At 34.3% G+C, this 15,000-nt stretch overlaps 1 non-coding gene across 1 annotated transcript; it reads left to right on the top strand.

The window, feature by feature from the left end:
- Positions 1 to 12,722: 12,722 nt before the first annotated feature.
- Trnas-cga (transfer RNA serine (anticodon CGA)) lies at positions 12,723 to 12,804 on the top strand. Its single transcript has one exon. It is a non-coding gene; the product is annotated as a tRNA-Ser (tRNA).
- Positions 12,805 to 15,000: the final 2,196 nt, after the last annotated feature.

Below are 15,000 nucleotides of genomic sequence, written 5' to 3'. Positions count from 1 at the left end.
AAACACGGAAGTGATACGCACTTATCTAGATCGATGATAACATGTATAAAAGCAGGTTGATTTTCGGTGATTCCATCAATTTGGTTTTCCGGTAGAATACGTGAAGTGGTTGGTATTAGCGCTTCTCACCTAGGCAACCTGGGTTCAATACCCATTTCTGGCAGCATCTACTTTTGTTTTGTTGTCACCATACCGGACAGGAGAGGTTTCCTCCGGTTATCGAGCTTTCCCAAACATCATAAAACCACACAAACATTGAAATATTTCTGTAAAAAACCAACCACTTGAAAATACAGCTTTTTTTTTAGATTAGTCCGAAGAGAATGAAGTTATATATGTAGGAGTGTGGGGACACACTACTTGTCCACACATAATGCAGCCTGAGGCGCAGAAGCTCCGAGAAACGTACACACAGATCTAAACGCACGCACGCACACGCCCACACGCACGCGCACACACAAGCACGCACACACACATAAACACACACACGCTCATGACCCAGTTCAAGATCGCAACTTGCTTCACAATTACATCTTCAAGCATCAGCAACGCCCAAAGAAACAAACTCTAGAAAGAAAAAGAAGGCGTCCCTCGTCCTTTCAGAGGAAAAGAAGGTCGACCTGTCCGATTGGCTCAAAGAGAACCGTATGTTGTAAACATGAAGAAATACACAAACAAGGCAAAGTCGACAGACCTCTGGAATTCAAACGCAGCAGAGCTTAATCTAGAGTCAAGGCCTATGTTGAAGACATGTTATGAGAGCATCAGGACTATTTAACAAAATACAAAATCGGCAAAACAAAAGACATGACTGACAGGAACATCTTCCTAATAAATAACTTTGTGTTCCTGGCGTCTCACATAGCGAGAGGAAAGGAAAGATTAGCATGTATTGTAAATATTAATTTATATTTCTCGTGTGGTTGTTTTTCTTTATTAAATAGGTTTTTAAATTACGCTGATATTTCGGACTAACATGAAAACAAAATTTTAATAAAAGTTTAAGTAATCCTGTTTAGAAAACTATTACATCGTTCATCCTGTATTGTATTTATACATTGTGAATCATATAAGCGCTGGTGCAAATATTTCTTTTCTCACGCTATTACCTAGAGTTAAAAAAAATCTCATTTCTAAATATTAAATGTATTTGTCATCGAGATAATATCAGTTACTATTTACTCAGTAAAGTGAAACATATAACACTCCTTCATTTAAGCAAGTGGTCACGGCAATGTTACACTTAACACTTACTTACTTTGTTTATATCAAGTGTCATTACTTAATAGTACTTGGGCAGTGACATGTTTAAATGTGATTGGTGCATTGTAATAACTTGTATGCCTATTCCTAACGAGCCGTTAAATGCTAGTAAGTATCGTCAAATACACAGAAATAGTGATTGTGCGTAAGTTTATGCTAAATTCCTTCATTTTGCGTTTTACGAAAAACAACAGTTTCGGGTATCGTCTATTCGGATCTGCACAGTATGTTGGAGTTTTTCTGAAACTCAGGTTGGTAACAAATAGTTTTCTTCAGTATGTACTTTTAATAAGGGTGTTTATTTATTTCATGAACACACTTTTGTCTTTTAATTGACTCGAAATACCTGACATTGGCTATTGTTTGTTTTATCTGGTATTCCATCCGTTTACACGTCCGTCCTATCTTCATACTCGGAAACATGTGTGGTTTTAAATACAGATTCGAATTCCTATGCTTTTGCATTATTAATTATACTATTTTGAGGGCTCTTTACAATAAACACATTTTGGACAATACCTCAAAAAATGCTCTTGCACTTACCTTTATTTTTTGTGTGGATCTTTTAGGTTCGCCTATGAACCGTTTATTATGACTAACATTTAACTCCGAACTGCCTTTCCAAGGCCTTTACCAGCATGCGAAGTTTCATTCGGAATACCGCGTATCATGTGAACCCATTTACGCCTAGCGTCTAGAAAAAATGACTTGGCAAACAGCGTAGACCCAGATGAGACGTCGCATGATGCGGCAACTCATCAGGATCTGCGCTGTTTGCTGTTTTCTGTAAGAAATATTCTAAATATAGAAATATATATACTAGACATTCCTAATTTTGGAAATAAATTGATCCAATTTAGAAGGATGGAACAGTCCACTAGGCATAAATGGGTTAAACTTATGCTAAAAAAATTGTAGTATGCAGTTGTGTTCTGCACAATAAAAAGCAAAAGTAATAACTCTAAAAATACAATGACAATAATTTAGTCGTGTTCTGAGAAAACTGGGCTTAATGCATGTGCGTAAAGTGTAAGGCTAATCAGGGACGACACTTTCCGCTTTAATGGTATTTTTCCTTTAAAGGAAGTCTCTTCTACACGAAAATAAGTTAATCCAGTTTAGGCGGAAGGTGATGTCCCTGATAAGCCTGTGCGGACATGCATTTAGCCCAGTTTTCTCAGAACACTACTCAATTATAGTTATTTTCCCATGAACTTTTGCGCAATTTTTTAAAACATAAAATAAGTTTAATCTCAATCGCCTAAAAGGAGGTCCCACTAAAACCATGATCAACACAGCCAGTATTGGCTTTATTAAAACCTTTTTATCATTTAAATGAAATAAGGATAGTCAAATACTCTGCAATTCTATTTTAAACTAAATTTGTCTTAGTTCAATCTTCTTAATAATATGTTCGTACCCAAATAATCTTAAACAATGATTGTTTATTATTTTCAACGATAATGCTGCCGAAACAAGCCTGGAACCTTAGTTTTATTTAGACATACCGCTGAAAAAAAGCGAGTAGACTACATCATAAAACACGCGCTGCATCACTTACCAAGTATTACATAATAATGTTTGTCTTCAATAATTACAAAAATACACACAATGAACCACCATTTATGGCGCAAATATTGTTTTCACATTTCGTTGAACTTGCGCAACATTCTTGGGACATATCGGGCAGCTCAGGACCTTGGGGCCGCACTCCTCGCAGGTGACACAGTGGCCACAGGGCAGGAATGTCAAGGCTACACGCCGGGCCTTGCAAATCTTACACCTCAGTAACCCTTGCAGCTTTTGGAGTCCCTGAAGTTCCTCATCGATGGTTGACGAGTCACTTCCTAAAAAGGTTGATACATATTAACCATTGCATGGTGATTTTACACATTTAGTTGTAGCGTAACAAAGTAAATTACCAACAAAAAGACATTAAATATTATTAAATTAGATATTATATTAAATATTAGTATATTAAACATGATACGCATTAGAAAATTATAAACAAAATAAATTTATTGTTATAAGCCGGTCACACAATTGGCAAATTCAGACTATAAGCAATATCTTACAAACAAAGAGCCCAGCTAATTAATGAATTAACGGATACATGTTTCAGAACGATGTAAGATGGCCAATACAGATTGTATCTTATAAATAACGTCAAACTAGACGCGAAGAAGGCACCAAGTTAATTACTCATTGCTTATCTCGTAAATTAGACATGTCTTGAGTATGCGGGCAGCCCATTGACTGTTGTGTGATTTCATGTAAATAGCGGACTGCCATCCTTATTCGTCTGTCGAATATATCATATTACTTCGCTACCTATGGGCACGTGGTTTTGCACAAAATCCCGTCATAACTTGTACACGTCACCAAAGGGTGTTCCAATCTATATTGTTCTTCAGCATAGGTAGTAGAATCACGTACACGGTCGGACATTACGGTCAAACAATTTGTTATTGTCATGGGGCCAAAAGGCCATTACATTTAACTTATAGTTTAGGATATTTATCGAACATTGGAAATCGTTGTGTTAGAATAAAATCAATAGACATTAATCGATATGAACACTTAAATGGACTTGCGTGTGTTTATTAAAAGTTAAGACTATGCCTAATAGTTAATATTCTAGTACGTAATTGATGTTAATGTGTAACAATCGAGGCTTTTAAATTAATATTATAGTAAGGTCGATAAGGCCAGCTTTTTAAAGTCTACTAAGAAAAAGGATCAATAATAATGGAAACAATATATAGATATAACAAGGCGAATATTTGATACAGGAACATTAAATGCAAAACCACACGTCCCACTGCCAAACATCACTTTATATTTCTTCAAATTATGTGATGATGAGACGCATTGCTAAATATAGTTTACGTGGAGTTAAAATAAGAATCTACACCAATTTATTTTCGAGTCGACATAAAAAAACTTAATACCATGGACGGCGCCTATTCTCAATGGCAAATCGAACTAAAATTCAAATTTGCAAATCCAAATGTTATAGTTTTAATCACTCGACAAAATCTGTTCTAGGACAAAACACGTTTTGATTATGATATTGTGATCATCGACAAGAGGTTAAGGAAAAAAAGCTTTTTCGTATGAATAGCCTGACGAATTCAGTTTAAAGCAATACAATAAAATAAACAAATCAAAATTGGCGCGAACTTGCAAAAAGCATAGACATACGAGTGGAATTAAAAATCAATAGCTCGTACACTGTAAATATAATGACTCGCATATCAGTATCTGCAACAAAACTAATCAACGACGAATTCGGCATTTGTCATTGAGAAAATTATACTAATTGGAAAAAACGGTTAGCCAGTTCCTGTATCATGGAAGAAAATTTCTCCTTACAAATTCGTTTTTAAAACAGACTTGATGTTAACATGTGTCCTTTCATGCGGGCTTTTCCTCGAGGAGGTTGCTGGCTGAAGAAAAGGAAGGCTTCTTGGCGGCAAAACCTGAACAATTCATGACATTTATTTTTTTTCTGAACCATATCTTGTAATATAACACACAACGAGTTTTCTCCAAAGGATAAACATACCTTTATCTTAAATTTTTTAATTAATTGATTTATTGCGAATCTGAAAACACATATTTTAAACCCAAACCACTATTTAGTTCGACCAAAGACCTCACCTCCAGTCAAGGCGGGTTGCGTCTGTGGGCGTGAATACAAGGGGGGTTGCTCCCCAGACGCGATCACGAGCATCTGGATCATCCCTAGAAGGTTATAGTTAGGCTGAAAATATATGAAAGGTTTTGTAGGGACAATGCATATGGAAGTATTTAAAAAAGGTTATTATATTACACGACTGTCAAGTTTGCAACGATTTCATTACTATCATATTGATAAATAAGATTCAATAACTGTATGGCATTTGAATGTGTTTTTGATTTTATGTAAATCTAAAAACTTTTACAAATGACATACTGGCCAAATTCAGTCAAACAAAAATTCGGTGCAAGTCGTATAAATATATGTTAGTTCCGAAATAATCCAATTTAATTGGACTAGCCTATATTATAAAAAGAAGGCCACAGTATTCGAAATACTACTATAACAAGATATTTTTTTGATTTAAAGGTTTGGTAAAATGGGTTTTAAGGTCGAGTTTCTTAACAACAACTGTAAAATTATCACAATTAGATAAAGATCTAAGTAAGATTGGGGGATACGGGTAGATAAGGAATTGTTCAAAAGCAACACAGTCATACGCACATAAGCATTGTAGTATACGGTGTTGATTTCACCTTAAAATCGAGTGCACATGTCAAGGGCTGACAGACGAGAGGACATTTGGGCGGACGAACCGACATGACAATCATTAAACGACTCCCGCATTAAATAGACAGGTGAAAACTTAATATTATACGCTTTAAGAAGTTTAATTAATCAAATCTGTTCGCACATATGAAGTGGACTAAATAGTATAAACCAATATGTTGATATAACATCCATCGCATCATTGACGCACATATTTCCATTCGCGCTGATATTGCAAGTTGACTTTCCCGTTCTGTTGAACATTTCGTCCGGGTCTGATCAGCATATTTGAGGAGGGTTTTACAAATACAATCGGGGGACTGTTGGGGTGGCTGTCAAGTAGACAAATAAGGATTGGAATGTTGTACCCTTTACCTGTAGAAAATAATGCAATTATTCTTTACTCTAACTATTGTTGGGTATATTTCATAGTTAATACAATGAGCGTTAATAATTTTGTTTAGTTCTATGCTAGTTATATATTTTTGTTGGATTAACGTCAAATTATCTCGGCGTATGTGTAGGCTTGCCACAAGCTGTTTTATTTTTTTTGGCTTTCCTCAAGCTTTTTGAATGCCGCAAGTTCGTTGTTTTATAGGCTTGTAAGGATTTTATCTAATGGTTCCCACACATTTTTTGTTTTGAGGCTTGTCCCACACTCATAATTAAAAGGCTTGCTTTCGTTCTTTGATTTAATGTTTGCCACACGCTAATTCCTTACAGGGTTGCCACAAGCTCTGTGTTTGAAACGATACCGCGTGATTTTTGTTTTAAGGTTGTATGCGTTTTTTTTGTTTGTTTTTGTTGTTAATAGGCTTGCCACAAGCTTTTTTTTAAAAGGATTGCGAAAAGCTTTTTTTAAAGAAAGTATCAGAAACTTTCATAGTCCCATCAACAATTGCGAATTCTGAGAAAAACCTCAACACGTTGACACATCGAACACTTTTCATTTGGTGTAAACACGGTAGTGCTAAACATGCAGCTCATTCATGTACACATGTAATATATGTTAAAGAAATATGGCTAAATTTAGTACGCAAAAACAGTTAAAAAAATTGTATGATGTTCCTTTTATGACGAAAATCTATGTTGTTTATCAATTGTCGATAAAGACTTTATCTGTAGCTTATTTAAGGTCTTGATTTCCTTTACGCTTTACTTAATTGCATTGAACTTAGTGTTAATACTGAGCTCTCTACAATAAAATAAACAATATTCCATATAAAAGGCAGAGTGGAATGATGAAATGTTGCTTCGTCAAGTAAAACCAATTTCATAACTAACTGGTATTGTTAACTCATAATTTGCATGTCAAATTTGTTGTGCTTCAGTGCAGACAAAAATGTTATACACAACGTCACCCATTAAAATATGTTTGAGAAATAATCCTCTTGGCATACTTTTAATGCTACTACAGTACATTTACAACGGGTGAATCGTCAGCTGCACCGCAGGAGAGAAAACTCATTTAAAAGAAGTGTGCTTTATTGAGGGAACTTGACTTTGTTACTACAATGACTTAAATGTTTTGTTGCATAGATTACATGTACTAGTTACCGATTGTAAATAATTTCCTGACCTTGGTAAGTAACTGGGATCGTTCCGTCGAGTAGCACGAGCATCTTAGTGTTTCCGTCCTCAAACACTGAAAAATACAGTTTAAATAGCTAAACATCGTTTTCTGCGAACCAGAATGCTTCAAACTTTTTTCTTTAACTATAATGATGCAATCGCAATTTATAAGATTTTCAGAAACACAAAGTGAGGAGTATTCGGACGATTATTGTTTATAGCTAAAATAGCTAAGCTTCCTATCGACAGGTTGAGGTACAAATGTTAAATATTTGTAGTGTCGTGTTAAGAAACGGTGGATTATCGTTATTGACAATGTTATTTGTATATTCTTACCAAACTCATCATACTTCGGTACCAAGTCTCCAAATATGGTGATTGCATTGAGTACATCGAACTTTGCGACATCTGGGTGTTTGTACTGGAAAAAAACGTTTTTATTGGCGTCGCACTGAAGTGCGGCGACTAGTATGTAATACGTTTTTTTTCGCTTATGGGAGAAGTTATTTTACGGATCAATGTATATAATTTTGTTGTCAAAATATCTTGCATAGTGGTGATTTTTTGTGTAAATTAGTGTAAATAAGTACTGCATTTGTGCCTATTACATTTACTACAACATTTATTGCCAATAATGCAAAGCTAATTCTTTTAATTAATAACTGATCACAGGGACTGGGCAATAATGAAAGATCACAGGGACTGGGCAAATACGCGAACCGGTAAAACTTTCTGGATTTGTTTAAAAACAAAACTTCTTTGTTCCACTATCCTAGCAACCACCTAGTTACTAATAAAGGCGCTATAGAGCGCGAAGCGCGACACGTATTATTAATTGTAATAATGAGTCTTGATAAAGGAAGCAGCCGCTTATCAATGAGGAGCACCATCACAGCACCCCAGTCTCATTACTATCAAGTACTCGTACAGTTTTTTTTTTAAGAACCACATATAGAAGGCCGCAGGCCTGACCCGTTTCTTGCCAGTGGTATGGACCCTTTGGTATGGACCTTTAACCCCGCTCACTATCCAGCGTTTAAACTTCCGGGTTTACATTTAAATCGACTATTAATAGCTTATTAATATCTTAGTTAGAAGGTGATTTTTCAAGCGGTTCCGTAGTGTAGTGGTTACACGCTCGCTTCACATGTGAGAGGCCCAAGGTTCGAGCCCCAGTAGAATCAAATTATTTTATTTGTGTTCTATGTTAACTTTTTGTTTTGATGTAGACATTTTAGTTTAAATAAATATGCTGTTTTATTGTAACCATTTTTTGTTTTTATTATGCCCATGAAATATATGTGTGAGAGGGTGTGGGGGTTCGTAAACACATTAAAACTTTTACAGTGTTTTCATATCAATGAGTACTCAACCCCTATCGTAAATGAGCAACGTAAGAATAAGTTCAGAATCATCTCCCCTTGAAGTTGAGAAAAATAAGAAATTACGCTTACAAGATGAAGCAGATTTTTTAAAACCTACATAGTTCTGTTCCATTTATGAAAACTGCACACGGATGCCAGTAAAAAAAAGGAAACCATTGTCAATAAAATGAGCTATGAAATATTTGGGGGTTACAACACAAAATCATAGATAATGGTTGTATGGGGGTTATAACACAACATCATAGATAATGGTTATTTGGGGGTTATAACACAAAATCATAGAAAAGGGTTATACCAGTATCTTTTTCTATTTTGTTAAAACTAATCGGCCAATATATTAATATTTACAGTAGAAAAAAAATCGTTCCATGTAACTTCATTGAGTGCCTTTTACACTGAAATTCCCGACGCCCTTTGATGCTTTGCATCAATACTTATCTTGGTACATAACACAAACGTAAGTACACAAAGGTAAATTGTCCGTTTTATTTTCGACTCGTATTTCTCATTTAAGACTAAGTGGCACAGCTATTACAAAATAGTGTAATTTATAATGTAATATGAACACGTTAATATATTTTTAAGTATTTTAATGAAGATTTGTGATATATATTATTTGTATATAAAAGTAATTTGTACAACTTTGTCAACTTGGAATGCCTCCGATACTTTCCTTTGTCCGTTTTTCTACAACTTAAAAGTTGTATTTGATTGTAGAATACCATGAATACAAGAAATATTCGAAGAAAGAACCGAAATTAGAAATGTCGTATTAACGTTTCAAACAAATTTACAGCATTAATGGTTATGAACAGATATACATAAAATACTGTATTTAATTCTCTTTGGACGCGTTCTTTTCGTTTGTTATCTAAGTCATTCAAACTTAAAGTCGTGCGTCATATCTAACATTCTTCTGTTCATGATTAATATCCGATAGGTGAAACCTGACACCTTTGGATATCCCATGTACGTGAATAACCTATAAAAATTACCGATATTGAACTAGTTCAGTTAAGAACGATTTTGAGTCGGTAATTATGACAGTTCAAACAATGAAGCCGACCTTAAATCTTGCAGAAGAAGTTTCGAGTCTTACGGTTCTTTTGTATTATTTTTTTTTTATCAATTTTTTTTTCCCATATAATGTGATTAAAAACCTTATGCAAATTGAATGTACATATGCCTGTTTACACCTCAATTTAAAGTTAAATTATATTAAATATTATATATGGTATGGTTCTCACAAGACATGTTAAATTCATTTAAACCATTTAAACAACATTAAATAGTTTTTGTAAGTCGCCACGGTTTAAACCAACACACCATCAATGAAAAGCTATGGAAGGATTGGTTGATCGGTACTAAAACGAATGGACCTAATAATTGCTGTTCGAAGTTATCTAAATACTACATAATAAAAATCTTACTATAGATAAATAAATTAAGCTAAAAATAAAAACATACTTTTTGCAATGAGCTTCTCAGAAATGGTTCACAGGCAGACATAAGTTCGTGGAAAGTAAGCCAATTTTAAAGCACTCAACTATTTTCGAACCGAAAGTGTGTTTTGCCAACTCTAAAAATAGCAAATATTAGAGGTACCAAAATTCCACAGTCTTCGTTACGGAAGACCTATGTTATATCCTTGTGCGGTTTACCAAAATCATATGCCCAATACTACGTGTATACTGACAACTTATTACGACAAAGTGAAACGTAAGCTGCACAAGAATACATGTTACGTTTTTATTGTAGGTGATATTGTATTGATGGGTAGGTACTTATTGTCAAACGGTATGACACTGCATAAAAGAACGCGACATCTCTGTGACTAAAACTATTCTGAACGTCTAATGATTGAGCAAGCATATCAGCGCGGCGGTCGCCACATGATTGGATGATATTTCTTATCTGCCTAGGGTATGATGGGGTATTTATCAGATTTGTCTTGTATAGCGACTTTTAAAGAGAAGTTCGTATTTGTGAATAAATGTCATTAATAAATTTACTTACAACACTTTAAAATAACATGTAAAGAAAACATCTTACTTGGTAACATCTGGGTATTTACAGGATTTAAACTGATCGAAAAACTGAACTTAATTAAGATAGGCACACTAATAACATTATTGGGGCCTTTTCTCGTTTTGGTAAATTGACAAAATTAAAAACAAAAGTTTCCGGATTCGCAAATTTTCGTTGTAGTTACGAACTAACGATATTTGTAAGGAAACAGTAATACTGAAAATTTACCATGCTCGAAAATAGCCATTATATGCATCTTTGACGACTTTAAAACCTGATCATTTTAAAGCGTTGCAACGCAAAACGACTGAATTATTTGGGAATTCTGCTGTTGTCGTTTTGTTTGTGATACTACGAGTATTGCTTATATAAGGAAGAAATACATCAGTCATGGTATGAGCACGATAGCGGAGTAGTCTAAGCGATAGACGTTTACTCCAGGGGTCAGTGGTTCGAGCCAAGTTAAGGGTTACTTTGTTTTTTTTTTTCTTTCTTTCATTGTATTCTTGTGTTTTTACTGGGGCTTCTTAGATCAAATATTAAAATTTATCAATATAAAGTATTTAATTACATTACAAACTTCAATACATGCCAATATCTGTAAAAAGGCTCCTTAAATAGTCGTGATATTGTTATTGCAATGTACATGTAATCCTTATCCTCAACTTGCACTAACGTGAATACAGCAACAATTGATCGCAGCAGGTTTAAATAAATTTACTGTACGATTCTTTAACAACATTAAAAGGGCTACTAAGGCGATTATATATTAATATGTATTTTATGTTATGAAAGCTTAACATACTTATCTTCTTTTTGAAACGCTGTGGATAACAATTATTTTTTTTAATTATAAAAGATTGTCCTGCTCGTTACATCACTTTTTTATGCTACCACGTAATGATATTATTGAAGGAACATTTGGACTGAATTCAAACTTGTTCTTTACAAGAGATGTTTGTTTATTTGACATCCTCGTCTATTTTATTTTAAAGGGACCGTCAACCGCGATTGACGAAAAAAGAACAGTTCTAAAATACCGTATTTTTTACAATTAATCGTTTATATTAATTAAAACATCACGACTGGTATATTACATTACTTGAAAAAAGTTCATATTTTCAGTATATTCGCCTTTATTCGGTAATAAAATTTCGCGAAGTAAAATCGAATGTACATCGCGAAAAAAGTTGACATAATGATATACACACCATAAATAACGCAAGTAGATTGATCATTTTAAATATAAAATATATAAAATTCACTACGCATGCACACTTTGCATTCCTGGGTTTACCACGTGACGATGATGATCAATCTACTTGCGTTATTTAAAGTTAACTGGTAGTTACCTGGTACCTGTACCCAGTGAATTTTATTACCGAATATACTGAAAATATGAAATCTTTTTTCAAGTAATGTAATATACCAGTCGTGATATTTTAATCAATATAAACTAATAATTGTAAAAAGATACTGTATTTTAGAACTTTTCTTTTTTCGTCAATCGCGGTAGACGGTCCCTTTAAGGCGTTCTTTAATCACTTTAGTCTGTAGTGAAGGTTAAACAAGATTAATTTAGTAATTGTTTGACCATATGAATTTAATGAAATAGTCAGATCATTTTGAACATTTTCAGATTGAAAAGCCAAAGTGCATAATCAATTGGGTTTTCAGAAATTTACACACGAACTGGACAGAATGCAAACACACAGTAAAAAACTTTGATTTTGCAAATATCTCAAGTTATTGAAATACATATACAAATTTCTGTAGTGCCTAAAAGGCAGTTTTTCTTGCAGTTTATACCGATATCTTTAGGTATAGAAATAAATCCTTAAAACTTCTGAAATCGGTGACAAAGTTCCCGGTCCGTGAAGCAGAATTGTGCAGTATACATGGAATTTAGCACAAGAACACATGCTTATCAAATAAAGTAATTGTGGTGTAGTTCCAATTGCCATAGGCAGCGTAAAAATCTGTATTTTATGCACTACAGGTATTTGAAATTCTAAAGAAAAATTGTTTTAAAAAGTTATTTGGAAAAAAGCAGCACTTACCGGTGTGTAAACTTCCATTAAGGTAGCGCAACCGTAATGATTTCCCGCGATTTCTTCGAAGATTAAAAAGCCTTTTTACCTGTTTACTAGTGGATATCAAATTTAAGCATAAATTAATGTGAAGTTATCGTGGTCGAGTGGTTAAGACGATAGACTCGAAATCTTGTGGGATCTTCCCGCGCAGGTTCGAATTCTGCCGACAACGCATACTTTTTTGCGACGCGGTTTACTTTTGTAACGAAATTTGATTTAATAAAGCATATAAGCGATGTTTATTGTTAAATGGTAGTCCGGTTTTCTAGCAATAACACAAACATTGCAATAACTACCTGTATAAACCAAGCTTTGCATCGGAGTACAAACTTTTCATTTTTCACTAGCGCCATGCTTTTATAGAATATGATATACTTGTATGCTTAAAATAATTACTTTTTATTGCTTAATAATACTGCTTTCATCCATAGTCATCAGTTTAGCATGAAATATGTTGCAATTTTTATGCACATTCTTCAATTTTTAAAATTAAAACAACGTTATGGCTAAATTGGATTATTAACTGCTGAAAATACGAATAATGCATACTGCATTTTTATTTTATTTTAAAAAGTGGTATTTTTGCTGAATAAAGTGAATCTATGAAAACTATGTTCAAAATATTACTTAAATGAAACTATTTTGAATTTCATTACATTTTGTTTTGAACCAACCCAATTTCTACTTGGCTAAAACCACTTACATTTCATGGCGCTCTTCCATAGGTAACAAGTTAAGAAAAAGAAATGTCTGTAAAAGAATACTTATTTCATCTTGATTAAACATTTTACACCTTTACTGCACACACCAACTACAGGCCCATATTTGGAAATCTGGATGTACTATTAAACTTTCATATACCCCAGGGGTGCAACTAAACTTGACAAAAGCCGAGCGTGGGGGTGGTAAAAATCAGTATACTTTTTTTAAAGCAGAGAAATTCTACCTAAACATTTGCAGGGAAATGATGATCATTTAGAAAATAATAATAATAATTAGATTATATTTGGAAAGGTGCCCATTTCAGGTGCGCTACCTTAACGTTTAATGGGGAAACGAACAACGTCACGTGATCATGCACCCTGAAAGCGTGAGCTACTAAACCAAAAAGGATCCAATAACAATTTGACTGAATGTTCAAATATCGGTCATCATAACGTGAGTGTCTGTTGACGTAATGACTTGAAAAGTGTATTGCGTCATTCAGTAAAATGACATGACGTTTTAAAAAGTGAGAAAGAAGAAATAGTTGTTTCTAAGACAAGTCACAACAAATAAATGTACACCAGCTTGATGACCACACGAAACTGTTGATTGACCCTAATATGCAGATAAAGATGATGGTGCGAAATTCAATACGTTGAAAGAAGCAAGGCAACCTAGGAATACAGAAAGAATAGATACATTTATATATTACAATAGAGGTCGGTAATGGAAGGGTTACCGACACAACTCAACATTCAGAGGCCGAGTGGGATACCGACAACGCAATGATAGATTTAACCGCGTAAATCGTACATGAACCGAGAATAGATAATACTAAGACAGATACCCAACAGGAAGGTACACACCAAATTCCTTTAAACTCGACGAAGCTCTGATCGAGAGATTGAATGATAGCGTATGATCATCTTTGAAAATGATATTTAGCAGCAATTTATAGTTATCAATGAATATTAGGACCTCACTTTCACTGTGAATGTTTATAGGCGGCATAAAATTAACGTGTTGCAACTTGCCTTAATATGATGTTTGCTAGTGTTGTTTGTATCATGCATTACAAAGTCGTGCGCTCAGCAGTTGCAGTATTTGAGCTTCATGCAGAACTTGTATTCAATGTAAATCACATTACATTAAAGTTCGTGTTTCACTCTTATTCAACAGGTCTTGCAGTTATGTTGAAGAATAACATGGGTATTTTTGTAGTTCTGCAATGAGTATTTATCGATACAACTCTCGGAAATATCATTGCCCCATGAATGTCAATGTGACATCGTTCAATTAGTAGTGCTTAACCATTTAGACGTTTTCCGCAGGAAACCTACTACTGTCCTGGTTTCATTTGGATTTAACATCATGTCTTCGCTTGAAAGCACTTTTCCAATATTTTATTCTATTGTCTGGAATGCGGCTTTCCAATTATTAGCCGGACATTAATCACTGCACATGTCTTTCATATATTTTTTGCCGATGAGGTCATAAGCACTTCAATGACTCGTCGTCAACCGGCGCGACAAGAGGTATGGTCTCTTCTTTCATGTCAAACCATTGTGTTTAGTTCAAATAGTGTGCCTAAATATTTCACAGAGTACGCAGAGGGTGTTGGTGCCATTAGCTCTGCTTTTGATTAAATTCACTCAGTGGCATC

Source organism: Dreissena polymorpha, chromosome 11, assembly GCF_020536995.1.
Source record: "Dreissena polymorpha isolate Duluth1 chromosome 11, UMN_Dpol_1.0, whole genome shotgun sequence".
Lineage (NCBI taxonomy): Eukaryota > Metazoa > Mollusca > Bivalvia > Myida > Dreissenidae > Dreissena > Dreissena polymorpha.
Note: the sequence above shows the minus strand (reverse complement) of the source record. Positions and strands in the feature narration are given on the sequence as shown.